Below are 956 nucleotides of genomic sequence, written 5' to 3'. Positions count from 1 at the left end.
CATGCAATTGACACCAAACTTAAAATGAGACTCTAGACTCAAACAAGAAATTTTTGGATTTTATGATTTTGTAATTTTTTTGTGCTTTTCCAAAATTAAGTGGAAAAGAAAATAAAGGTATCAAAATTCTTAATGAGAATTCTTGGAATCATTGCAATGCTAGTCTAAGACTCCGGTCCAGGAATTAGACATGGCTTCATAGCCAGCCAAGCTTTCAAAGAAGGCTCCGGTCCAAAACACTAGACATGGGCAATGGCCAGCCAAGCCTTAGTAGATCACTGCTCCAACAGCAAGATTGATAGAAATCAACAAGCTCTTGTGATGATAAGTTGAAACCTCGGTCCAATGAAATCAGACATGGCTTCACAGCCAGCCAGACTTCAACAAATCATCATGAAACTCTAGAGTTCATCTTCAAGAATTCTGAAAAGAAATATACCTAATCTAAGCAACAAGATGAACCGTCAGTTGTCCATACTCGAACAATACCCGACAACGGTGCCAAAAACTTGGTGCACGAAATTGTGATCATCAATGGCGCCATCAACATGGTACGCTCAATTGCAATCTCAACTTTTTATCACAACGTCGCACAACTAACCAGCAAGTGTACTGGGTCGTCCAAGTAATAAACCTTACGCGAGTAAGGGTCAATCCCACAGATATTGTTGGTATGAAGCAAGCTATGGTCACCTTGTAAATCTTAGTCAGGCAAAATCAAATGGTTATGAATGATGAATAAAACATAAAGATAAAGATAGAGATACTTATGTAATTCATTGGTGGGAATTTCAGATAAGCGTATGAAGATGCTTGGTCCCTTCCGTCTCTCTGCTTTCCTACTGTCTTCATCCAATCCTTCAACACACCCTGTCACGGCACAGCTATTCATCTGTCGGTTCTCAATCAGGTTGGAATAGAATCCAGTGATTCTTTTGCGTCTGTCACTAACGCCC

The sequence above is a fragment of the Arachis duranensis genome, chromosome 8, assembly GCF_000817695.3.
Source record: "Arachis duranensis cultivar V14167 chromosome 8, aradu.V14167.gnm2.J7QH, whole genome shotgun sequence".
NCBI lineage: Eukaryota > Viridiplantae > Streptophyta > Magnoliopsida > Fabales > Fabaceae > Arachis > Arachis duranensis.
Note: the sequence above shows the minus strand (reverse complement) of the source record.